This window comes from Scardinius erythrophthalmus, assembly GCF_964197995.2.
Source record: "Scardinius erythrophthalmus genome assembly, chromosome: 20".
In the NCBI taxonomy this organism is placed as follows: domain Eukaryota; kingdom Metazoa; phylum Chordata; class Actinopteri; order Cypriniformes; family Leuciscidae; genus Scardinius; species Scardinius erythrophthalmus.
The window spans coordinates 29384241-29411735 of NC_138240.1; the positions used below are offsets into that span (position 1 = coordinate 29384241).

Consider the following 27495-nt stretch of genomic DNA (forward strand, 5'->3'; position numbering starts at 1 on the left):
TTTAGGACACTTTGACCACAAATAAGTTCAAAATGTCAGATATGGACATCTATATGGCTTATGAAACTTCAGAAGGAGTCTATGAGTATGTATAGAAAGCCCAAGATCGAGGACTCTTTGGCCAGAAATATGTTCAGGAGGTCAAAAAAGGGGACCTCTGTATAGCTGATTTATTATCAAAAGGAGTCTATAACTTTCTATAGTTTGAAAAAAAATTAGGACACTTTGACCACAAATAAGTTCAAAATGTCAGATATGGACATCTATATGGCTTATGAAGCATCAGAAGTAGTATGTATAGAAAACGCAAGATCGAGGACTCTTTGGCCAGAAATATGTTCAGGAGGTCAAAAGGGGACCTCTGAATAGCTGATTTATCATCAAAAGGAGTCTATAACTTTCTATAGTTTGAAACATTTTGAGGACACTTTGACCACAAATAAGTTCAAAATGTCAGATATGGACATCTATATGGCTTATGAAGCATCAGGAGGATTATGTATAGAAAACGCAAGATCGAGGACTCTTTGGCCAGAAATATGTTCAGGAGGTCAAAAGGGTCCCTCTGTATAGCTGATTTATCATCAAAAGGAGTCTATAACTTTCTATAGTTTGAAAAAAATTTAGGACACTTTGACCACAAATGAGTTCAAAATGTCAGATATGGACATCTATATGGCTTATGAAACTTCAGAAGGAGTCTATGAGTATGTATAGAAAGCCCAAGATCGATGACTCTTTGGCCAGAAATATGTTCAGGAGGTCAAAAAAGGGGACGTCTGTATAGCTGATTTATCATCAAAAGGAGTCTATAACTTTCTATAGTTTGAAAAAAATTTAGGACACTTTGACCACAAATAAGTTCAAAATGTCAGATATGGACATCTATATGGCTTATGAAACATCAGAAGGAGTCTATGAGTATGTATAGAATACGCAAGATTGAGTACTCTTTGGCCAGAAATATGTTCAGGAGGTAAAAAGGGGCCCTCTGAATAGCTGATTTATCATCAAAAGGAGTCTATAACTTTCTATAGTTTGAAAAAAATTTAGGACACTTTGACCGCAAATAAGTTCAAAATGTCAGATATGGACATCTATATGGCTTATGAAACTTCAGAAGGAGTCTATGAGTATGTATAGAAAGCCCAAGATCGAGGACTCTTTGGCCAGAAATATGTTCAGGAGGTCAAAAAAGGGGACGTCTGTATAGCTGATTTATCATCAAAAGGAGTCTATAACTTTCTATAGTTTGAAAAATTTTGAGGACACTTTGACCACAAATAAGTTCAAAAAGTCAGATATGGACATCTATACGGCTTATGAAGCATCAGAAGGAGAATGTATAGAAAACGCAAGATCGAGGACTCTTTGGCCAGAAATATGTTCAGGAGGTCAAAAGGGTCCCTCTGTATAGCTGATTTATCATCAAAAGGAGTCTATAACTTTCTATAGTTTGAAAAAAATTTAGGACACTTTGACCACAAATAAGTTCAAAATGTCAGATATGGACATCTATATGGCTTATGAAACATCAGAAGGAGTCTATGAGTATGTATAGAAAGCCCAAGATCGAGGACTCTTTGGCCAGAAATATGTTCAGGAGGTCAAAAAAGGGGACCTCTGTATAGCTGATTTATCATCAAAAGGAGTCTATAACTTTATATAGTTTGAAAATTGTTTAGGACACTTTGACCACAAATAAGTTCAAAAGGTCAGATATGGACATCTATATGGCTTACGAAGCATCAGAAGGAGTCTATGAGTATGTATAGAAAACGGAAGATCGAGGACTCTTTGGCCAGAAATATGTTCAGTAGGTCAAAAAGGGACCTCTGTATAGCTGATTTATCATCAAAAGGAGTCTATAACTTTCTATAGTTTGAAAAATTTTGAGGACACTTTGACCACAAATAAGTTCAAAAAGTCAGATATGGACATCTATATGGCTTATGAAGCATCAGAAGGAGAATGTATTAAAAATGCAAGATCGAGGACTCTTTGGCCAGAAATATGTTCAGGAGGTCAAAAGGGTCCCTCTGTATAGCTGATTTATCATCAAAAGGAGTCTATAACTTTCTATAGTTTGAAAAAAATTTAGGACACTTTGACCACAAATAAGTACAAAAAGTCAGATATGGACATCTATATGGCTTATGAAGCATCAGAAGGAGAATGTATAGAAAACGCAAGATCGAGGACTCTTTGGCCAGAAATATGTTCAGGAGGTCAAAAGGGTCCCTCTGTATAGCTGATTTATCATCAAAAGGAGTCTATAACTTTCTATAGTTTGAAAAATTTTTAGGACACTTTGACCACAAATAAGTTCAAAATGTCAGATATGGACATCTATATGGCTTATGAAACATCAGAAGGAGTCTATGAGTATGTATAGAAAGCCCAAGATCGAGGACTCTTTGGCCAGAAATATGTTCAGGAGGTCAAAAAAGGGGACCTCTGTATAGCTGATTTATCATCAAAAGGAGTCTATAACTTTATATAGTTTGAAAATTGTTTAGGACACTTTGACCACAAATAAGTTCAAAAGGTCAGATATGGACATCTATATGGCTTACGAAGCATCAGAAGGAGTCTATGAGTATGTATAGAAAACGGAAGATCGAGGACTCTTTGGCCAGAAATATGTTCAGTAGGTCAAAAAGGGACCTCTGTATAGCTGATTTATCATCAAAAGGAGTCTATAACTTTCTATAGTTTGAAAAATTTTGAGGACACTTTGACCACAAATAAGTTCAAAAAGTCAGATATGGACATCTATATGGCTTATGAAGCATCAGAAGGAGAATGTATTAAAAACGCAAGATCGAGGACTCTTTGGCCAGAAATATGTTCAGGAGGTCAAAAGGGTCCCTCTGTATAGCTGATTTATCATCAAAAGGAGTCTATAACTTTCTATAGTTTGAAAAAAATTTAGGACACTTTGACCACAAATAAGTTCAAAATGTCAGATATGGACATCTATATGGCTTATGAAACTTCAGAAGGAGTCTATGAGTATGTATAGAAAGCCCAAGATCGAGGACTCTTTGGCCAGAAATATGTTCAGGAGGTCAAAAAAGGGGACCTCTGTATAGCTGATTTATTATCAAAAAGAGTCTATAACTTTCTATAGTTTGAAAAAAATTTAGGACACTTTGACCACAAATAAGTTCAAAATGTCAGATATGGACATCTATATGGCTTATGAAGCATCAGAAGTAGTATGTATAGAAAACGCAAGATCGAGGACTCTTTGGCCAGAAATATGTTCAGGAGGTCAAAAGGGGACCTCTGAATAGCTGATTTATCATCAAAAGGAGTCTATAACTTTCTATAGTTTGAAACATTTTGAGGACACTTTGACCACAAATAAGTTCAAAATGTCAGATATGGACATCTATATGTCACGACTTGGGGAAGTACAAAAGGTGCGAGGACTCAAGTGCGGAAGAGTGGTTATTTATTAATAAAGAAAGAACAAACACAAAACAAAACCCACGAGGGGGAAAAACATAACTAGTAAACACAATACCAAACAAAACCAGAACATGAAACTAACTGCAGGGTCACGGGGAAACAAGAAACATTTGACAACGAACCAACACAGACAGCAAACAAGAGGGGACTTAAAAAGGGAATAAATCAAGAGGGAACAGGTGGAACAAATAATCAATAATTAGATAACAAGATGGGAGGGGCTAGACAATAGACACGAGCACATGGCCCAAAATAACAAAACACCCATGTGCAGCACAAGACAGGACAGGCATGTGACATTACCCCCTCCCTACGGAGCGGCTACCAGACGCTCCATCAGGCCAGGCCAGGGCGGGACGGGAGGGACAGACCAGGGAGGGACGGGAGGGACAGACCAGGGAGGGACGGGAGGGACAGACCAGGGCGGGACAGACCAGGGCGGAGACGACAGTCCAACGGGCGGCCAGGGCGGAGAAGACCCCTCGGGCGGCCAGGGCGGAGAAGACCCCTCGGGCGGCCAGGGCGGAGAAGACCCCTCGGGCGGCCAGGGCGGAGAAGACCCCTCGGGCGGCCAGGGCGGAGAAGACCCCTCGGGCGGCCAGGGCGGAGAAGACCCCTCGGGCGGCCAGGGCGGAGAAGACCCCTCGGGCGGCCAGGGCGGAGAAGACCCCTCGGGCGGCCAGGGCGGAGAAGACCCCTCGGGCGGCCAGGGCGGAGAAGACCCCTCGGGCGGCCAGGGCGGTGAAGACCCCTCGGGCGGCCAGGGCGGTGAAGATCCCTCGGGCGGCCAGGGCGGTGAAGACCCCTCGGGCGGCCAGGGCGGTGAAGACCCCTCGGGCGGCCAGGGCGGTGAAGACCCCTCGGGCGGCCAGGACGGTGAAGACCCCTCGGGCGGCCACGGCGGAGACGACCCCTCGGGCGGCCAAGGAACAGTCACCGGTTCAGGAACTGAAACAGACTCCAGCGGCTCAGAAACTGGAACAGACACTGGCTCTGGCTCAGAAACTGGAACAGACACCGGCTCCGGCTCAGAAACTGGAACAGACACCGGCTCCGGCTCAGGAACTGGAACAGACACCGGCTCCGGCTCAGGAACTGGAACAGACACCGGCTCCGGCTCAGGAACAGACACTGGCTCAGGAACTGGAACAGACATCACCGGCTCAGGAACAGACACTGGCTCTGGCTCCGGCTCAGGAACAGACACTGGCTCCGGCTCAGGAACAGACACTGGCTCCGGCTCAGGAACAGACACTGGCTCCGGCTCAGGAACAGACACTGGCTCCGGCTCAGGAACAGACACTGGCTCCGGCTCAGGAACAGACACTGGCTCCGGCTCAGGAACAGACACTGGCTCCGGCTCAGGAACAGACACTGGCTCCGGCTCAGGAACAGACACTGGCTCCGGCTCAGGAACAGACACTGGCTCCGGCTCAGGAACAGACACTGGCTCAGGAACTGGAACAGACACCGGCTCCGGCTCAGGAACAGACACTGGCTCAGGAACTGGAACAGACATCACCGGCTCAGGAACAGACACTGGCTCTGGCTCCGGCTCAGGAACAGACACTGGCTCCGGCTCAGGAACAGACACTGGCTCCGGCTCAGGAACAGACACTGGCTCCGGCTCAGGAACAGACACTGGCTCCGGCTCAGGAACAGACACTGGCTCCGGCTCAGGAACAGACACTGGCTCCGGCTCAGGAACAGACACTGGCTCCGGCTCAGGAACAGACACTGGCTCCGGCTCAGGAACAGACACTGGCTCCGGCTCAGGAACAGACACTGGCTCCGGCTCAGGAACAGACACTGGCTCAGGAACTGGAACAGACATCACCGGCTCAGGAACAGACACTGGCTCTGGCTCAGGAACAGACACTGGCTCAGGAACTGGAACAGACATCACCGGCTCAGGAACAGACACTGGCTCTGGCTCAGGAACAGACACTGGCTCTGGCTCCGGCTCAGGAACAGACACTGGCTCCGGCTCAGGAACAGACACTGGCTCCGGCTCAGGAACAGACACTGGCTCCGGCTCAGGAACAGACACTGGCTCCGGCTCAGGAACAGACACTGGCTCCGGCTCAGGAACAGACACTGGCTCAGGAACTGGAACAGACATCACCGGCTCAGGAACAGACACTGGCTCTGGCTCAGGAACAGACACTGGCTCAGGAACTGGAACAGACATCACCGGCTCAGGAACAGACACTGGCTCTGGCTCAGGAACAGACACTGGCTCTGGCTCCGGCTCAGGAACAGACACTGGCTCCGGCTCAGGAACAGACACTGGCTCCGGCTCAGGAACAGACACTGGCTCCGGCTCAGGAACAGACACTGGCTCCGGCTCAGGAACAGACACTGGCTCCGGCTCAGGAACAGACACTGGCTCCGGCTCAGGAACAGACACTGGCTCCGGCTCAGGAACAGACACTGGCTCCGGCTCAGGAACAGACACTGGCTCCGGCTCAGGAACAGACACTGGCTCCGGCTCAGGAACAGACACTGGCTCCGGCTCAGGAACAGACACTGGCTCCGGCTCAGGAACAGACACTGGCTCCGGCTCAGGAACAGACACTGGCTCCGGCTCAGGAACAGACACTGGCTCCGGCTCAGGAACAGACACTGGCTCAGGAACTGGAACAGACATCACCGGCTCAGGAACAGACACTGGCTCTGGCTCAGGAACAGACACTGGCTCAGGAACTGGAACAGACATCACCGGCTCAGGAACAGACACTGGCTCTGGCTCAGGAACAGACACTGGCTCTGGCTCAGGAACAGACACTGGCTCCGGCTCAGGAACAGACACTGGCTCCGGCTCAGGAACAGACACTGGCTCCGGCTCAGGAACAGACACTGGCTCCGGCTCAGGAACAGACACTGGCTCCGGCTCAGGAACAGACACTGGCTCCGGCTCAGGAACAGACACTGGCTCCGGCTCAGGAACAGACACTGGCTCCGGCTCAGGAACAGACACTGGCTCCGGCTCAGGAACAGACACTGGCTCCGGCTCAGGAACAGACACTGGCTCCGGCTCAGGAACAGACACTGGCTCCGGCTCAGGAACAGACACTGGCTCCGGCTCAGGAACAGACACTGGCTCCGGCTCAGGAACAGACACTGGCTCCGGCTCAGGAACAGACACTGGCTCAGGAACTGGAACAGACATCACCGGCTCAGGAACAGACACCACCGGCTCAGGAACAGACACCACCGGCTCAGGAACAGACACCACCGGCTCAGGAACAGACACCACCGGCTCAGGAACAGACACCACCGGCTCAGGAACAGACACCACCGGCTCAGGAACAGACACCACCGGCTCAGGAACAGACACCACCGGCTCAGGAACAGACACCACCGGCTCAGGAACAGACACCACCGGCTCAGGAACAGACACCACCGGCTCAGGAACAGACACCACCGGCTCAAGTGTGTGTGTAGCCCACACACACCACATGGCTGTGGCCATAATGGCCAGTGTCGCGGTCACTGAGGGCTCAGGCTCAGGAACAGACACCACCGGCTCAGACACAGGCTCGACGGCGGCCATCTTGTCAGGGGACACAGGCTCGGCAGGCGTGACGTGAGCAGGCTCGGCGGCGGCCATCTTGTCCGAAGACACAGGCTCGGCAGGCGTGACGTGAACAGGCTCGGCGGCCATCCTGTCCGAAGACACAGACTCGGCAGGCGTGACGTGAACAGGCTCGGCGGCGGCCATCTTGTCCGAAGACACAGGCTCGGCAGACGTGACATGAACAGTCTCTGTGGCGGCCATCTTGTCCAAAGACACAGGCTCGGCAGACGTGACGTGAACAGACTCGGTGGCGGCCATCTTGTCCGGAGACACAGGCTCGGCAGACGTGACGTGAACAGTCTCTGGATTGGCCGACGTGGCGAGCAGCTCGGGCGGGGCCGGCAGGGCGAGCAGCTCGGGCGGGGCCGGCAGGGCGAGCAGCTCGTGCGGGGCCGGCAGGGCGAGCAGCTCGGGCGGGACCGGCAGAACAGTACGCCTGGGCGGCGCGGGCAGGGCAAGACGCCTGGGCAGAGGACGACGTCTGGGAGGTTCATTAAGGACGATAGTCACCTCCGGGATGGTCTCCGTGTTATGATCCACCGGATTCGGGACCACCGGAACTGGGACCACCGGAACTGGGACCACCGGAACTGGAATCACCGGCACTGTTGCGAAGGGATTCTTCCTTCTCCTCCGTTTCGGGACCACTGGACTCGGGATCCCCGGACTCGAGACCACCGGACTCGGGACCACCGGACTCGGGACCACCGGACTCGGGACCACCGGAACAGTCACGGAGGGGTTCTTCCTTCCTCTCCTCCGTCTCGGGACCAGCGGTGAGGGCTTGCCCTTCTGCTGACCGCCATCTGCCATGAGTCTCTCCTCCTCCATAGTCCTCTGAGCACACCTGGCGAAATACTCAAACAAGGAGATTGGAGACCCCTTATCCTCGCCAGAAAAAAACTCACTCCGCTGAATCCACATCTTTGGGTTGGTTCGTTCTGTCACGACTTGGGGAAGTACAAAAGGTGCGAGGACTCAAGTGCGGAAGAGTGGTTATTTATTAATAAAGAAAGAACAAACACAAAACAAAACCCACGAGGGGGAAAAACATAACTAGTAAACACAATACCAAACAAAACCAGAACATGAAACTAACTGCAGGGTCACGGGGAAACAAGAAACATTTGACAACGAACCAACACAGACAGCAAACAAGAGGGGACTTAAAAAGGGAATAAATCAAGAGGGAACAGGTGGAACAAATAATCAATAATTAGATAACAAGATGGGAGGGGCTAGACAATAGACACGAGCACATGGCCCAAAATAACAAAACACCCATGTGCAGCACAAGACAGGACAGGCATGTGACACTATATGGCTTATGAAGCATCAGGAGGATTATGTATAGAAAACGCAAGATCGAGGACTCTTTGGCCAGAAATATGTTCAGGAGGTCAAAAGGGTCCCTCTGTATAGCTGATTTATCATCAAAAGGAGTCTATAACTTTCTATAGTTTGAAAAAAATTTAGGACACTTTGACCACAAATAAGTTCAAAATGTCAGATATGGACATCTATATGGCTTATGAAACTTCAGAAGGAGTCTATGAGTATGTATAGAAAGCCCAAGATCGATGACTCTTTGGCCAGAAATATGTTCAGGAGGTCAAAAAAGGGGACGTCTGTATAGCTGATTTATCATCAAAAGGAGTCTATAACTTTCTATAGTTTGAAAAAAATTTAGGACACTTTGACCACAAATAAGTTCAAAATGTCAGATATGGACATCTATATGGCTTATGAAACATCAGAAGGAGTCTATGAGTATGTATAGAATACGCAAGATTGAGTACTCTTTGGCCAGAAATATGTTCAGGAGGTAAAAAGGGGCCCTCTGAATAGCTGATTTATCATCAAAAGGAGTCTATAACTTTCTATAGTTTGAAAAAAATTTAGGACACTTTGACCGCAAATAAGTTCAAAATGTCAGATATGGACATCTATATGGCTTATGAAACTTCAGAAGGAGTCTATGAGTATGTATAGAAAGCCCAAGATCGAGGACTCTTTGGCCAGAAATATGTTCAGTAGGTCAAAAAAGGGGACGTCTGTATAGCTGATTTATCATCAAAAGGAGTCTATAACTTTCTATAGTTTGAAAAATTTTTAGGACAGTTTGACCACAAATAAGTTCAAAATGTCAGATATGGACATCTATATGGCTTATGAAACATCAGAAGGAGTCTATGAGTATGTATAGAAAACACAAGATTGAGGACTCTTTGGCCAGAAATATGTTCTGGAGGTCAAAAGGGGCCCTCTGAATAGCTGATTTATCATCAAAAGGAGTCTATAACTTTCTATAGTTTGAAAAAAATTTAGGACACTTTGACCACAAATAAGTTCAAAATGTCAGATATGGACATCTATATGGCTTATGAAACTTCAGAAGGAGTCTATGAGTATGTATAGAAAGCCCAAGATCGAGGACTCTTTGGCCAGAAATATGTTCAGGAGGTCAAAAAAGGGGACCTCTGTATAGCTGATTTATCATCAAAAGGAGTCTATAACTTTAAATAGTTTGAAAATTGTTTAGGACACTTTGACCACAAATAAGTTCAAAAGGTCAGATATGGACATCTATATGGCTTACGAAGCATCAGAAGGAGTCTATGAGTATGTATAGAAAACGGAAGATCGAGGACTCTTTGGCCAGAAATATGTTCAGTAGGTCAAAAAGGGACCTCTGTATAGCTGATTTATCACCAGAAGGAGTCTATAACTTTCTATAGTTTGAAACATTTTGAGGACACTTTGACCACAAATAAGTTCAAAATGTCAGATATGGACATCTATATGGCTTATGAAGCATCAGAAGGAGTATGTATAGAAAACGCAAGATCGAGGACTCTTTGGCCTGAAATATGTTCAGGAGGTCAAAAGGGGACCTCTGTATAGCTGATTTATCATCAAAAGGAGTCTATAACTTTCTATAGTTTGAAAAATTTTGAGGACACTTTGACCACAAATAAGTTCAATAAGTCAGATATGGACATCTATATGGCTTATGAAGCATCAGAAGGAGTATGTATAGAAAACGCAAGATCGAGGACTCTTTGGCCAGAAATATGTTCAGGAGGTCATAAGGGGACCTCTGTATAGCTGATTTATCATCAAAAGGAGTCTATAACTTTACATAGTTTGAAAATTTTTTAGGACACTTTGACCACAAATAAGTTCAAAATGTCAGATATGGACATCTATATGGCTTATGAAACATCAGAAGGAGACTATGAGTATGTATAGAAAACGCAAGATTGAGGACTCTTTGGCCAGAAATATGTTCTGGAGGTCAAAAGGGGACCTTTGTATAGCTGATTTATCATCAAAAGGTGTCTATAACTTTCTATAATTTGAAAAATTTTGAGGACACTTTGACCACAAATAAGTTCAGAAAGTCAGATATGGACATCTATATGGCTTATGAAGCATCAGAAGGAGTATGTATAGAAAACGCAAGATCGAGGACTCTTTGGCAGAAATATGTTCAGGAGGTTAAAAGGGGACCTCTGTATAGCTGATTTATTATCAAAAGGAGTCTATAACTTTCTATAGTTTGAAAAAAATTTAGGACACTTTGACCACAAATAAGTTCAAAATGTCAGATATGGACATCTATATGGCTTATGAAGCATCAGAAGGAGTATGTATAGAAAACGCAAGATCGAGGACTCTTTGGCCAGAAATATGTTCAGGAGGTCAAAAGGGGACCTCTGAATAGCTGATTTATCATCAAAAGGAGTCTATAACTTTCTATAGTTTGAAAAAAATTTAGGACACTTTGACCACAAATAAGTTCAAAATGTCAGATATGGACATCTATATGGCTTATGAAACTTCAGAAGGAGTCTATGAGTATGTATAGAAAGCCCAAGATCGAGGACTCTTTGGCCAGAAATATGTTCAGGAGGTCAAAAAAGGGGACGTCTGTATAGCTGATTTATCATCAAAAGGAGTCTATAACTTTCTATAGTTTGAAAAAAAATTAGGACACTTTGACCACAAATAAGTTCAAAATGTCAGATATGGACATCTATATGGCTTATGAAACATCAGAAGGAGTCTATGAGTATGTATAGAAAACGCAAGATTGAGGACTCTTTGTCCAGATATATGTTCTGGAGGTCAAAAGGGGCCCTCTGAATAGCTGATTTATCATCAAAAGGAGTCTATAACTTTCTATAGATTGAAAAAAATTTAGGACACTTTGACCACAAATAAGTTCAAAATGTCAGATATGGACATTGTTGTGGAAATAATTCTATTCGAGAGGAGGAAGAAGACAAGTCGAGACCTTTGAAAAGTCAAAGTATCAAAAAGGTTTATTTCTTGCAAGCTAATTGACATTCACATACAGAACGCATCTGGTATGAGAAGGCAAAGGGCTAGTCCCCTTCCCCAAGTTATATACCCCTAAACACATCCTGGATAGGCTTCATCTGTGTCAAAGGATCAATACCTTAAAAGGTAATATGTCTTCTTCAAAATCTTTGTCTGGCGTATATTATATCTTAGACAGAAAACAATATCGTGGACAAGTTCCTGTTTTTAGCTGCAGCTCTTCACACATTTTGCTTATCTCTATTTTTGATCTTAAGCTACGCACATACTTTCACACTTGGAGCTCACAAAAGCTACGCACATACTTTCACACTTGGAGCTCAAAAGGACACTTGAAGTACAGAGGGTCACTTAAGTGCGTATAGTCTCTCTGTTACTTAGTCTCCTATAACTCAGAACATTTTGTCCCTGCAAGCTTGTCTTAACTTATGCTTTTCTAAAACACTTGATTAAATATATTTTTAATAACGTGCTTTAGCTTATATGAATAAATTTCTTCAAATGCTTATGAGTACAAATAAAGTGAAAGATGTTAATACAAGTTGTACACTTCTAAAAGTAAAAAACACATCTAAAAGTAAAAAACACATCTAAAAGAAAAAAGAACACATCTAAATGTAAAATTTCTACCACATTTCCCCATCTGTTCATTCAAAGAACATACACAAAATTTGACATTTACTCCTCCATAATCATAGTAATTTACAACAGGTAAATTTTTCCCATGGTTACTTCATTTCTTAGTCAAACTCATGTTCGCTCTCATTCTCGCGTGCCTCACCTTCAGGCACTGTAACCCCAACCTCATACTCTGGGGCCCTTTGTATCATTGTTACATATTCCCCTTCAGTCACTCTAACCATCGTGGTATTCACTGCCCTAGCAGTGATTGTAGAAATACAATTCATAACACATGGGATCATCAAAAGCAAAATCAAAATCAAACATGCTATTGGCAAAACTGTACTTATCACCCATCTCATCCACCCCTCTAGGCCTGAAAACCAGTCACCTATCGAAGATGACATGTCTCCTGGGGTGGCTACAGCCATTTTCATGTGCGCTATTATGTCTGTTACATTTTGATCCTGTGAAAAGGATATAAGTCCAGTGTCTCTATGTATTGTTGGTCTCAGGGCCGGTCTGGTAGATATTATTAAACAGTTCACTGCAAGTCCCACGCCGTCAAAGCACCACAAAGTTCTTGTCACAGTTCTTATTACCCCTAAAATCGCTGAATCGTCCCGTACTATTGATTCGTCTTCTCTCCAATGATGATGATTTTCAAATTGGTAACCTACAGGATGGCATACACCTCTGGTTAGCCTGATCCCTATTAGGTGCTCGTTAGCTGTGTATGGGATTCTTCTTCCGTTGCAGCTACCGCAGGAGCTGGCACTTTTCGACAGTGCGTCCCATGGATCCACGGAGCCCTCTCTGCGACTTTCACTGCAGTGTGAGTTGTCAGCAAAACCTGAAATGGCCCCTGCCACCTCTTTGCTCTCCAGTGCTTCCGCCTCAGATCCTTTATCAGCACGAAATCTCCTGGCCTGATGCTGTGCAGGGCTGTCTCAGCTGGCTCTGGAGCTGCTGCCTGGACCTGTTTTGAAATATCACAGAACACCTTATCCAGTTCAACACAATATTGCAACATGTCATGTTCACATAGAGTGGTGTCAGGCAGTGGTCTAGGATTTTGAGGTTCCCAGCCCATGTGAGGTGGACGAGCAAACAGAATCTCAAATGGTGAGAGTTGTGCTCGCCCCCTCTTTCTCATTCTCATATAAGTCAAAGCAATGGGCAGGGCCTTTGGCCATGAAAGCCCTGTCTCATCACAAATTTTTACCAGTTTGTTTTTCATAACTTGGTTCTGTCTTTCCACCGCTCCGGCTGATTCCGGATGATAGGAACAAAAATGCTTCCAGGGAGTACCCAAGAAAGCTTCAACTGCTGAAATTGCACTGTTTACAAAATGTGAGCCATTGTCACTTGATAATTTCTCAGGAATTCCCCATCGTGGGACAATTTCTTGTAGGAGTAATTTCGCCACTCCTTGTGCATCTGCTTTTGCTGTTGGCAGAGCCTCAATCCAACCTGAGAAAAGATCCACGGCAACTATGCAGTATTTCTTTTTATCTGATTGTGTCAAGTCAATATAATCAAGCATTACATGTGAGAATGGTCTTGGCGGCCTGGGATGCCCCGCCTGTCTCATTGCCTGACCCCTGCCGACATTGTTAGTTCCGCAGATCAGACATCTGCTGCAAAAATCTGCTGCCACTGTGGAAAAACCTTTAGTAAACCAGTTATTTTGCATAATAGAAAACATTCCCGTCTTGGAAGTATGGTCCAAACCATGCGTTAGTTTAGCATATGCTTGAAAGAAATGAGAAGGTAAACACGGTTTATTATTGGGGCCCCACCATTGTCCATTCTTATACATACATTCTGCCTCTCTCCATTTTCGCTTGTCAATTTCAGAGGCGTGCTGTTGCATGGCCTCTATGTCACCTAGTTCCTCATTCAGCCGTGCTGCTGTGGTTATCTGAACAGGAAGCAGAGCCCCAGCCTTTGCAGCTAAATCTGCAGATCTGTTTCCTTTGGAAACGTCATCGCTACCCGAAGTATGGGCCTGGCATTTGCACACTGCCACTTCTTTTGGCAACAGCAAAGCATCCAACAATTGACTCACAAGCAGGTGATTCAATATTGGTTTACCATCTGCTTTCAGAAACTTTCGATGTCTCCATAATGAGCCTAAATCGTGCACAACGCCAAAAGCATACCTGGAGTCAGTGTAAATTGTAACACGTTGGCCACTTGCCAATTTGCATGCTTCAGTCAGAGCAACCAGTTCAGCAGCTTGTGCAGAAAAATGTGACGGCAGTGATTGTTGTTCAAGAACCTCAGTTAATGAAACTACTGCGTATCCAGCCCTGTTTTTGCCAAGGTCATCCCTACTGGACGACCCATCCACAAAAAGGATCATGTCACTGTTGAGTAAGGCCTCGTCTTTCAAGTCTGGTCTTGGACTACATATCTGTTCCAAAGCTGAAACACAACAGTGTGGTTCACCATCCTGTTCCGTTGGGAGCAGATTTGCTGGATTTAAAACATTACAACGTTTAACAGTAACGTTAGGCATTTCCAACAGCACAAAATTATATCTCAGCCACCGGGCTGCAGATAAATGAGAAGTCTTCTGTTCTAACAAAATTAGTGACACAGCATGTGGTACTAACAGTGTTAGGTCGCTAAAACCTACAAAATCTCTAGAGGCTATCACAGCTCGCTCTGCTGCAGCCACAGCTCTTAGACAAGCAGGGAACCCTCTTGCTACTGCGTCTAATCTCGTTGAGAAATACGCCACGGCCCTCAACTTTCCTCCGTGTTCTTGTAACAAAACAGAGGACATGTAACCATCTTTCTCAGCTACTGTCTGTGTATATGATTTATCTGCGTTTGGAATACCAAGCATAGGCGAACTCAGCAATGCCTGTTTCATTTCACAAAAGGCACTCTCTGCCTCTGTGGTCCATGTCAGTTTGTCAGAGGCTGCCATTTCCTGACCATAAATTAACGCTGACAAAGGTCCTTCCTTTTCGCTGTAGCTAGGAATGAATGTTCTACAATACGAGGTCATTCCTAAAAATGACATCATTTGTTTCTTTGTGATTGGTTTAGGAATGTTTTGTATGGCTGTGACTCTTTTGTCAGATAATGACTTCCCATTTGCTGTCAACACATGACCTAAAAAGGTAACTTTGGTTTGATTTACAGCTATTTTACTCGGGTTGACCTCGTGTCCCCGCTCTGCTAAGTAGGTTAACAATGTGATGGTAGCCTGCTTACAGATCTGTTCATTTGGACAGCAAAGTAACAAGTCATCAACATACTGCAACAGAGCCACGCCAGGTGGAAGTACCAAATCTTCCAAACTACGTTTTAAAGCTTCGCTAAAAACGGTCGGACTTTCACAGAAACCCTGCGGTAAACGTGTGAAGGTGTACGCTTTACCATTGAAGTTAAATGCGAACCAAAATTGTGAGTCAGGATGTACTGGAACACTAAAGAATGCATTCGCAATGTCAACCAGCGTGTAACATTTGGTGTCAGCCGGAATCTGAGATAAGATCGTATAAGGATTTTGAACGTTCGGAGTTCTGGCTTGTACTGCGTCATTAACAGCTTTGAGATCCTGAACGAATCTATATTGAGTGGCCTGGTTTGAATCACGTATTTTCTTAACTGGAAAAATAGGTGTACGGACAGGTGAGTCCGGACATTCAATAATGACCCCTTTTTCCAACAAAGAATTAAACACTGGAGTAATGCCCTCAATCGCTTCCTTTTTCAATGGATATTGCATTTTTTTTGGTCTATAGTCAGATTTGGGTTTAATTTGAACCGGTTCACAGCCTGCAATCAGACCCACATCATATTTATCTTTAGCCCATAGACAACTCGGAACTCCCTCCAACCCCTCTGGGATGACTGGGAGGTGCGATAAGGTCAGACTATCAAGTGTTGTTTCCTCTTCCCACACTGTGACTGCTCTCAAACCTCTCAATGTTTTATGACATGGTTGTTTAAACCATCCGGTACTTTCACTTTGGCAGATCAGTCTTTTTTGATCTATTATGACCCAGTCGGTCAGTTCATGGCATTTGGCCATGAAGGGACCTGCGTCACGCCATTCAGCCTTCACTGGTTTGGCTAGTGATATATGAGGCTGTGCATTTTCCACGTCATAAAACATTGCCTGTTTGTCAGTCAGTTTCACACTCAAAACACACCAGTGGTTTGTCCAATACAGATAATCTGTCTTTACATTTTCCACATCAACATTAAACCAACACTGTACATATTCATCATCAGGTTCAGTGCTGACATGTGAAGTACAGTGCAAATCTGTGTCATTCATAAATTCAGACGATGGCAACACTCTGTCATGAGCCTTTGCGGTTAGACACGTGTTAGAAACTTGCCATTCGTAGACAAACAAAGGGGTTTCCCCTGTATCTACATGCAACATCCTCATGCCAGCAAAAAGCCCTTGAGTAGTACAGTGAACAGAAACACCCAGCTTACAGAGCAAATCTCTACCCATCAGATTAACTGGACACGTCTGAGTAATCAAAAAACAATGCTCAAATTTTTTCTCATCAATTGAACACTCAAACGGCGTTGAGAATGGTTCTGTGACCACATGACCCGTTGCACTTCTGGAACAGGTTGTTTTTCCAGAAAGTGGAATGGGTTCCCTTTCAAGGGAACTCGCGTTGCGTCGAGATTGACGCTATGGGAACGCATTGCGTGATTGCATCATGAAGCACTTGTAAAATCAGTCCAATGGCGTATAGGCGGGTGACGTCATGGCAGGAAGCTATAAAGCGCACCCAGACCAAACATTGTCAGCTTCTGTGTCTTCAGCAAGCGCTCTCTGTGAAATCTGTCTCTGTCTATTTATTGTTGTTTGTCCTCAAGCATATTATATATCTAGACAGGAATATAATGGCGAGCAAACAGCATTTTGGATCGCGTGTTCCTCCCCGCTCTCGCTTCATTACGAGTGGGGATACACGCGATTTATGTGTTGTTTGTTTGTAAGTAGAGCATGCACGGTCAGCTCTAGTAAAATGGGGCTGACAGTGTCCATTCATAATTCCTGACGTGTAACATATGCACTTCGAGAGTTTTAGCTCTGCTCCTGTTGGCTTTCTTCTCGAGGGAAGAAAGTCGAGAAAGATTATTTGGCTTGGATCTCGCGTTCAGCGCGTAGATAGGCTACGGGTCTGCAATAAAGATTCTGTGACTCGATCTCGGATCTCGCGTGTGCTGAGGCAGCGCGTAGATTACGGGGCTGCAATAAGAATCTAATGGCTCAGATCGCGCGTTTGCCGAGGCAGCGCGTAGATTATGAGTCTGCATCTCTGCATTAAGAATCTAGTGGCTCAGATCGCGCGTTTGCCGAGGCAGCGCGTAGATTATGAGTCTGCATCTCTGCAATAAGAATCTAGTGGCTCAGATTGCGCGTTTGCCGAGGCAACGTGTAGATAATAGGTCCGATATATTTATACACACAGGGAACTGAGCAGACGGGAATTTCCTTTTCTCTCTTTCTCTATTATGATTGTTTGCAAACTATTATGTGTTTGTAAACTATTATTGTGGTTCTTTTTGTTTGAGAATATAATATGAATTTAATTCGGAGAAATTAAATATTTGTCTGGCTTTGAAAGATGATGTATGAAAATAATATATTCCATTTTTCATCCAGACCAAGGTCTATATTAATGTAGTATTCAGCCTTTCATCCAGACCGTGTTTACTTGTCTGGTTGATATTGGCTGCATTTAATTTTTGAGAGAATTAAATATGTCCTCATCTGATCTCTGAGGAGTTATTTCTATATTAATATAGTATTCAGCCTTTCATCCAGACCGTTTCTACTTGTCTGGTTGACATTTGGTTGCATTTAATTTTTGAGGAAATTAAATAGGCTATGTACTTATCTGATGTCTGAGGAGTTAGATTTCGGTATTAATATACTATTCAGCCTTTCATCCAGACCGTGTTGACTTGTCTGGTTGGTCTTTGGCTGCATTTAATTCTGAGGAAATAAATGGTGAAATTCTGTGGGGAAATTAATTACAGTGAATTCTAGTCTCAGACGAGCCTTTATCTCACTGTCCGCCCGTAAACGTAGCGGCGCTGGGATTCTTGCCCCCTCCGAGGAGGGTCTCAGAGCAATCATTTTGGCTGTTCCCTGCCGGTGCGCCGCTTCAGGGCAGCGAATTGGTCGCTTGAGTAATACCAGAGACCAGTCTCGAGAGGCTGGTTCTCTTAATTTCCGGTGGGAAGTGGTTAACACCTCACTATACGGAGCCCATTTCCCTTCGATGTCTTTGGGGGGGCCGTTCTGCCAACCCCGCCACCTCGTGTGCCTCGGGGCGCAACGGTCTCTGACGAGCCCACATCTCCGTGTCTGCCCAGAAACGTAGCAGCACTGGGATGTTCGCCCCCTCTGATGAGGGTCTCAGAGCAGTCAGTTCGGTTGTTCCCTGCCGGTTCGCCGTACAGGGCACCGAATTGGTTGCTTGAGAAACACCTAGAACAGTCTGGAGAGCCTGGTTCTCTTAGTAGATTTTTTGGCAGCGTGGGAACTTCTGCCAAACATATCTCAACAGAAACAGTGTTTGCTCCTGATCCCCCGATAAAAGACTGGGGTTGGGTTGGAACTCTCAACTGCAGCCTTCAAGGGGTAAGGCGGATCTGAGGACCGTTATTATTTCCAAGAAGGCTGTGGAGAAAAGGTCCTGACGCCTGAGGGGTCAGGCCAATGAGGGCAATCTCCTCTGAAGGAAAGCGGTTAACACCTCATTATACGGTGCCCGCTGCCCTTCGGTGCCCTCAGGGGACAGTTATGCTAACCCCGCCACCTTGTGTGTTTCGGGGCGCAGCGGTCTCCGGCGAGCACATATCTCAGGGTCCACCCGGAAACGTAGTGGTCCTGGGATGCCCGCCCCCTCCAAGGAGGGTTCCAGAGCAGTCAGTTCGATCGCTCCCTGCCGGTTCGCCGTACAGGGCACCTAATTGGTCGCTCAAGTAACACCTACACCAGTCTTGAGAGACTGGTTCTCTTAGTAGATTTTTTGGCAGCGTGGAAACTTCTGCCAAACATATCTTAACAGTAGCAGTGGATCTGCTCCCGAGCCCCCACTAAAGGACTGGGGTTCGGGCTGGCACTCTTAACCACAGCCTTTAAGGAGTAAGATAGATCTGAGGGCCATCATTATTTCCAAGAAGGCTGTGGGGAAAAGGTCCTGACGCCTGAGGGGTCAGGCCAACGAGGGCAGTCTCCTCCGAATTAAAGCGGTAAACACCTCATTATACGGTGCCCGCTGCCCTTCGGTGCCCTCAGGGGACAGTTATGCTAACCCCGCCACTTTGTGTGTTTCGGGGCGCAGCGGTCTCCGGCGAGCACATATCTCAGGGTCCACCCGGAAACGTAGTGGTCCTGGGATGCCCGCCCCCTCCAAGGAGGGTTCCAGAGCAGTCAGTTCGTTCGTTCCCTGCCGGTTCGCCGTACAGGGCACCAAATTGGTCGCTCAAGTAACACCTACACCAGTCTTGAGAGACTGGTTCTCTTAGTAGATTTTTTGGCAGCGTGGAAACTTCTGCCAAACATATCTTAACAGTAGCAGAGGATCTGCTCCCGAGCCCCCACTAAAGGACTGGGGTTCGGGCTGGCACTCTTAACCACAGCCTTTAAGGAGTAAGATAGATCTGAGGACCATCATTATTTCCAAGAAGGCTGTGGGGAAAAGGTCCTGACGCCTGAGGGGTCAGGCCAACGAGGGCAGTCTCCCCCGAATTAAAGCGGTTAACACCTCATTATACGGTGCCCGCTGCCCTTCGGTGCCCTCAGGGGACCTTTATGCTAACCCCGCCACCTTGTGTGTTTCGGGGCGCAGTGGTCTCCGGCGAGCACATATCTCAGGGTCCACCCGGAAACGTAGTGGTCCTGGGATGCTTGCCCCCTCCGAGGAGGGTCCCAGAGCAGTCAGTTCAGTCGTTCCCTGCCGGTTCGCGTTACAGGGCGTAGGACTGACTGTTCAACACCAACTAAATCCAGACGCCAGTCTCGAGAGGCTGGTACCTCTGCTAAAATATTTTACAGCGTGGAAGATGCTGCCAAATATTTCTTGTTGGGTCCTGCAGACCATCGGGTCTCGCCCACCCAGGTTTATGGGGGTCCTATCCACCGTGGTGGGCCTCAAGCAGGTTCTGGTACAAGATGGAACAAGAAGTGAAAACCCTGTTGGAGAAAGGGGCCATAGAATATGTACCTCCCTCCAGCAGGGACACCGGGTTTTACAGTCGGTATTTCATTGTTCCAAAGAAGGATGGGGGGTTGTGTCCCATTTTTTGATCTGAGTGTTCTGAACGAGTCAGTCATTCAGCTCAAGTTCAAAATGTTAACACTGAGACAAATCATGCCACAGATCAGATCCGAGGACTGGTTTGTCACGATAGATCTCAAGGACGCATACTTCCACATTTTCATCCTTCCATATCACAGGAAGTTCCTGAGGTTTGCTTTTGGGGACAAAGCATACCAATATCGGTTGGCAGTTCGGCATCGAGATGTCGATCTCGCCCACAGGAAAGAGTTGCGGTTACAGCTAAACGCCAAAAATAGTGTGCTTTCTCCACTACAGAGGACCACTTTTTCTAGGCGTGGTTGGGACTTAATGTTGATGCAGGCATGCCTCTCACCTGCACGCATAGAGTACATCCTGTCAGCTGTGAAGAGAATAAAGCTATGCCAGTCACTCACTGTGAAACAGTTTCAGAGACTGTGGGGTCTGATGGCAGCAGTGTCCAACGTGATACCTTTTGGCCTGTTGTACATGAGACCCCTGCAGTGGTGGCTCAGGACCAAAGAGTTTCCCCGAGGGGAAACCCCTTTCGCATGATCAGGGTCACGCGGCAATGCTTACGTGCCCTAGTTATGTGGAAAAAGCCTTGGTTCTTGTCCCCAGGATCCTGTGCTGGGAGCTCATTGTCGTCGCTTACGCTTACGACGGATGCTTCCCTCACGGGCTGGGGTGCGATCATGGATGGTCGCTCGGTGCCCGTGGACGGGTCACCATCTCACCTGGCACTTAATCACCTGGTGATGATGGCTCAGGCTCTACGTCCCTGGGCACTAGATTCAGGGAGCAGACATCCTGTCGAGGCAGGGGCTGAGGCCCAGGGGAGGGAGACTCCACCCCGAGGCGGTGGAGCTAATATGGATGCAGATGTGGCAGTTCAGCATCTGTAAATGGTTTCCCTGATTGTTCTACTTCCGGGAGTTCTGGAGAACAGAGTTATGGGAGTATGGGTTTGGCCCCTGAGGGGGGCCCAACTCATAGACTCGGGTCTCTCAACTGAGGTTGTTGAGGCCACAATCTCTCTAGAGCTCCCTGCACAGGAAACAAACCGGTTTCCTCCATGGTGCGTTGAAGCAGGAGCAGTATGGCGGCTTTGTAGCCTTGTATTAGGGGTATCCCTACAAGAGGTGCTAGATGCGGCGGGCGGTTCCTTTCCGCACACACTCATGGAGTTTAATACCTACTTTTGGGCTTCACTCCTGTGTCCCAGGTTATTCTGTCTTTGTTGTGCTCGCTTGATTTCACACAGGACAGGCACTGGTCACTATGGTGGCGTTGGTATAGACGTTCCCATAGCGTCAATCTCGACGCAACGCGAGTTCCCTTGAAAGGGAACGCCTCGGTTACGACTGTAACCTCGGTTCCCTGAAGAGGGAACGAGCGTTGCGTCACCTTGCCATACTTCCGGCGCGCCTGTGACCGACTTGCTTCGACCTATCAGAAGTTGACAATGTTTGGTCTGGGTGCGCTTTATAGCTTCCTGCCATGACGTCACCCGCCTATACGCCATTGGACTGATTTTACAAGTGCTTCATGATGCAATCACGCAATGCGTTCCCATAGCGTCAATCTCGACGCAACGCTCGTTCCCTCTTCAGGGAACCGAGGTTACAGTCGTAACCGAGGCGTTTTGTCAATTCTGTTTCTTTAATTAGTGAGTTACTAGCTCCTGTGTCAAGCAAAAATAGTAATGTCTTGTCAAGAACATTTACTTCTATCAAAGGTAAAGAATTATGAGATTCTTAAGGTCCGGTGTGATGTCTGACTGCTTTAGTGATCATTCGATTATATTCTGTGTATGGAAAATTAAAGTACCTAAATTGCCACCAAAATTAATTAAAATCAGACAATATAAAAAACTGAATTTAGATTTATTTATTCATGATCTGATTTCTATTAATTGGAATAGATATAATTTAATTCCTAATGTACAAGACGCTTGGGATTTTTTTTATACTGAGTTTATAAATGTTGTAGACAAGCATGCACCTTGGAAAATTGTTAGGGTTAAGGGCAATCATCTTCCTTGGATTAATTCGGAACTTATTAGTCTTTTTAGGCAAAGGGACAAAGCATGGACAACATTTCGTCAGACAAGAAGTAATGCTGATTGGGAAGTCTATAGGCATTTGAGAAATTTGAGCAAAACAAAAACTCGAAATGCAAAGTCTAATTATTATAAAGAATGTCTTTCTTTTCATTATAAAAATCCTAAACAATTTTGGAATAAAATTAAAAACATTATTAATACATCAAATAAACATTCAGTTAATCAAATTAGAGTTAATAATAATATAATACTTCATGACTCCTTATCTATTGCGCAAGAATTTAATCAGCATTTTTCTTCAGTTTGGTCTACTTTAGTATCCGCCTCTTACTTGAATACTGATATTTGTAATGAGACTGCATCATGTAATAGTTCATTTTCATTTGGGAAGATTGCTCCAATTGATGTTCAGAGTGCTATTGATGAATTAAAAGTGACTAGTGGTGAAGGATTAGATGGAATTGAAAATAGGTATCTTAAATTAACTTCACATATTCTTATGTATCCACTAGCTGATTTATTTAATCTTTCTTTGTCTACATGTGAGTTGCCGGTGATCTGGAAATGTGCACGCATTACTCCGGTTTATAAGGGAGGTGATGTACTTGATATTAATAATTATAGACCAATATCTATTATATGTTCTATATCTAAAGTTTTTGAAAAATTAATTTATAAACAACTTTCAAATTATTTATCTATCAATAATATTCTATCATCATCTCAATCTGGTTTTAGGTCTAATCATTCCACAACTACTGAATTACTTAAGTTTACAAATGATGTGTTTTCAGCCTCAGATAATGGAAAGCTCACAGGTGCTATTTTTCTTGATTTGACTAAAGCTTTTGATTTGGTTGATCGTTATTTGCTTCTAGATAAACTTCATGCTATTGGTTGTTCAAAAAATACAATTTTGTGGTTTATTTCATATCTGCACAACAGGAAACAATGCGTTGTCCTAAATGGGAATAAATCTGATTTTCTGATTCAGCAAAGAGGTGTGCCTCAAGGTTCAGTTCTGGGACCACTTCTTTTTTCTATTTATGTAAATAATCTACCATTACTTCTTAAAAACTGTCAGGTTCAACTTTACGCAGATGATACTGTCATATATATATGTAATTCTGATCCTATACAAATTGAATTATCTCTTCAATCGGATTTTAATAGTTTACAAGACTGGCTTTTGGCTAATAAATTAGTGCTTAATAAAACCAAGTCATATACTATGATTTTTGGTTCTAGACATAAACTTAATTCTAAAACCTGTTCTTGTGTTGTATCATGTAAAGACGGTACTCCTCTGCATAGAGTTGACACTATTAAATATCTTGGTTTATGGCTCGATTCTAAACTTTCCTTTAAACCACATATTAATCATGTTTTACGAAAAGTCAATGTTGGAATGAGTATCTTGCATCGATCTCGAAATTGCTTCTCTTATAGTGTTCGTAAGAAACTAGTTGCTCAATTAATATTTCCGTTTTTTGATTACTGTGATGTGGTTTATCAGACGGCATTAAAATCTGATCTTGTCTCACTTAATTCGGCATATAATAGAATTTGCAGATTTGTTTTAGGATGTTCTTTTTCCACTCACCACTGTACAATGTATGATGCACTTCAGTGGCCATCTTTGAATGTGAGAAGGCAGAATCACTGGCTCCAATTTATATTTAAATGTATTTACTTTGATTATCCTAGTTATTTACAACAATACTTTGTACTCTTTTCTTCAAACCATCAAGTTAGGCATTCTGTTCAGACTTACTTTCTCGTTCCTCGTGTTAGAAAAACAATTGGTAAGAGAGCATTTATGTTTAAAGCTGTACTAGACTGGAATAATTTGCCTGTAGATATTAGATCCATTACTTCTTTTTGGTTGTTTAAACAATCTATATTATCTTATTTTAAAGTAGATTGCACATGCTATCATTGAAACTGTCGTTGTTGTTATGTGTACTGTTGCTCTTTTTATTTTTTGGGTGGTGTGTTTTTGTGTTTTGTCTGTTTGTTGATGTATTGTTAATTGTAATCTTGTTATGTTCTTTAAGTTGTAATTGTGTTTCATTGTAAGGACCCCCTCGAAAACGAGATGATACATCTCAAGGGGCTAATCCTAATAAATTCTAATAATAATAATAATGAGCCTTATAGAAAACATTAGCAAGCACTTCTTCATTGCAGAGAGCAGAGTCAAAAACGAAAGGAAAATGATACTTATCTGATGAAGAGACAGGAGACCCGTTGCTCGCACCCCCCTCCTCTCAATCTGCTTGTTCTGGTCTGTAGGCTGCTTGTGGACAAGTGTCTCGCCAATGTCCTTTTTGTCCGCAGAAGAAACTAGTGTCTCGATCTGGGCGTTGTTGATTTTGCGGAAAATGTCGACCTCTTCCACGGCCACGTCCTCTGCCTCTTCCTCCACCACCTCTTTGGTTTTGTTGGTAGTGGTTTGGTTTGGGGTTGTTGTTTTCATTCATGTGCAGCGCTATCAGAGCCAGAGAAAGATCTTTTTCTTGTTTGGTGGTTTTGACTGTCTTTTGCCTCTTGATGATTCCCTCGTGATGTCTCGCATGTCGTCTGATTTCTGTTGTAGAAGCCAATTGCCATCCAACACAGCTTTTTTCAATTTCTTTCGAAATTTCTCTGTCCAGTCCATCCATGAACAAAGTTCTTAAATAGTCGTCATAAGGATCAGATCCCACAGCCCCCGTAGTCGGGTCCGCTGGCGGTTGTCTTTTTTCTATACCACCATGGCGGTCAAAGCACTCTTTCAGTCGTAAGAAATATGCTTCAGTAGTTTCATCTTTTCCTTGAGTACATTGACGAACTTGGTGGATGTCCATCGTACGTGGAAATACTTTCTTTAAAGCTTTGACTATATCATCGACTTTCTTTGCGTAGTCATTGTTCATCTGATGGTCGTATTCGACGTGTATCGGACGGGAATCTTCTGGCCAGTAGTCTGACAGTTTAGCCATGTGCACTGGTCCATATTTCAAAACCATTAGTCTCCACAGCTCACCAAGAGTCGGTCTGAATTCTTTGCAGAAAACAACTAAATCAGCACCTAATTTTGCCCCACCTGCTTCGATGTTTGGCAGGTGTTCAGAAGCTTGTTTCAGTTCCCCTTGGGTCCATGGCCGCATTACCAGAACTGCTCCATCTGGTCCGGCTACTTCGAGCATCGGTGCCTGAAAATCTCCATCGTCATCATCACTTTCACTCTTTATCTCTGTTTCTGAATCATCAGTCTGCTGGCTCTTGCGTTGATTTCGCAGGTTCGGTCGCGGCGCTTGATACCGTCTGCCCGTCAACCTGGTCGAATTTTGGTTAAGTTTTCTTTTTGTATGTCTTCGTGAGTGCAAAGTTAAGTCTTTCATGTTTGCAGTTAGCAATTCTTCTAGGTCTTTGTTGCATCTCGGCCGCCTTCCTGTTTGATATGGAGCCCCAGAGCGCGTTGACGATGTGTCACCTCTCTTTTCCTCTGTTGCAACATATGTGGGCGGCGGTTCAGCTGGCTCACTGGCTTGCACTCCTCCTGCAGCAGCTCCGTCCAGAGTAGGATTGAGAGCAGGTGGGCGATGAGCCGGATACGCCCCGTCCTCCACCGTCATTTTCACGTATTGACCGAAAAAGGGAGAAGAAGAGTCAGCAATGCCACAACAGTCATCTTTAAGATTCTGTAGTGCTTTCTTTGAAGCATCCTGTCTTTCTTTATCAGAGTATAATGGTGCGATGGCTCGACAGACTTGTTTTTGTTGTCTGCGTGTTGCCTCTTCTAACCATTTTACTATGATTTCACCACATTTCTTGTAATTCTCTTTGTCTTTTTTCTTAACAATATGAGTCACCCAATTCACTTTGGTTTGAGTCAACTGTGACACACTTAAACCCCCGTTAAATCCATATTGTTTTATTAAAAACGGCACATAAGCATGGTACCAGGTTCCCATTATTCTATCCATGGCTTTGTACGAGCTTTTAGAGGAATTAACCCGTTCCTCCTCTCCTTTAGAACTTTTACTTCCCATTGATTCTACTTTATAGTATTTATATTTGCGTATTTAAATCTTTATCATCACGTGGTCACCACGTACTATTTACTGTGTTAATCCTCCTGCCCAGCGTCGCCACCACGCCCTGCCTAAATCCGTCAATCTAGGACTTTCAAAAATGCCCACATCCGTCGATGCTAGGTCTTTTTCCCAGACAAGTGCCTTATTAAATATTTGGAAAACTTACTTTCAGGCTTATTCCCAAAAAACGCAAACTTGTCTAGACTTTTGAGAAAAACTTTCAGTCTTATTCTCAAAATTCTGGCCTTTCTGGAAAAAGAATTAACACTGGCATTTTAAGAAGTTACTTTCAAACTTATTCTCAAAATCCTTTTGGAAGTTACTTTCAGGCTTATTCCAAAAATCCTGACCCTTTTAGGAAAAATATTCAATACGCAAATAATTTTCTTATTTACCACGTAAATAATTTTCTCTCACAGTGCTTTTTGCAGCTTGGTTCTTTATTCGGGATCGCGTCCACCTAGGCCTGCCATGGTGTCTACAATTCTCCCGTCCCTTGCAGTTTAGCGCCGGGGTATCGGAGCCAGAGACTTCTTGTCTTTGGGATGATCAGTCAATTGCTTCATCCACGGAGGTCATCAGTTTTGCGATCCTTCCTCGTCGCTATTTGTTGTGGAAATAATTCTATTCGAGAGGAGGAAGAAGACAAGTCGAGACCTTTGAAAAGTCAAAGTATCAAAAAGGTTTATTTCTTGCAAGCTAATTGACATTCACATACAGAACGCATCTGGTATGAGAAGGCAAAGGGCTAGTCCCCTTCCCCAAGTTATATACCCCTAAACACATCCTGGATAGGCTTCATCTGTGTCAAAGGATCAATACCTTAAAAGGTAATATGTCTTCTTCAAAATCTTTGTCTGGCGTATATTATATCTTAGACAGAAAACAATATCGTGGCTAGATACAAGTTCCTGTTTTTAGCTGCAGCTCTTCACACATTTTGCTTATCTCTATTTTTGATCTTAAGCTACGCACATACTTTCACACTTGGAGCTCACAAAAGCTACGCACATACTT

General features: G+C 44.7%; 1 long non-coding RNA gene across 1 annotated transcript; it reads right to left on the reverse strand.

The window, feature by feature from the left end:
• Positions 1–11361: 11361 nt before the first annotated feature.
• On the reverse strand, positions 11362–27430 carry LOC308681265. Its single transcript, XR_014029010.1, has 3 exons — positions 27301–27430; positions 26874–27102; positions 11362–13004 (listed from the first exon to the last, which is right to left on the reverse strand). It is a non-coding gene; the product is annotated as an uncharacterized lncRNA (long non-coding RNA).
• Between the last annotated feature and the right edge of the window lie 65 nt (positions 27431–27495).